Here is a 252-nt window from a genome sequence, read left to right as displayed (position 1 = left end):
AGCAGAAGCTGTGGGATACTGGTGTGTCACCTCTGGATCTGCAACCAGTTTAAAACCACTGAGAAAGATCTTACTCCCTAATGGGTCATCAGGACCTGACCAGCCCTAGCTGGGATCCCCCACCCTGCTCATTTCAGCACTGCCTGTGGCTGTTCATCCCCAGAGGGATGGGGATGGAGGATCCAACATTGACCCCTGCACCCTCTACCTACCCCTCTCTCCAGTGGGCAGAGCCCATGATCCTGCTCAGGG

This window comes from Antrostomus carolinensis, unplaced genomic scaffold, assembly GCF_000700745.2.
Source record: "Antrostomus carolinensis isolate BGI_N321 unplaced genomic scaffold, ASM70074v2 scaffold20321, whole genome shotgun sequence".
Taxonomy (NCBI): Eukaryota; Metazoa; Chordata; class Aves; order Caprimulgiformes; family Caprimulgidae; genus Antrostomus; species Antrostomus carolinensis.
Note: the sequence above shows the minus strand (reverse complement) of the source record.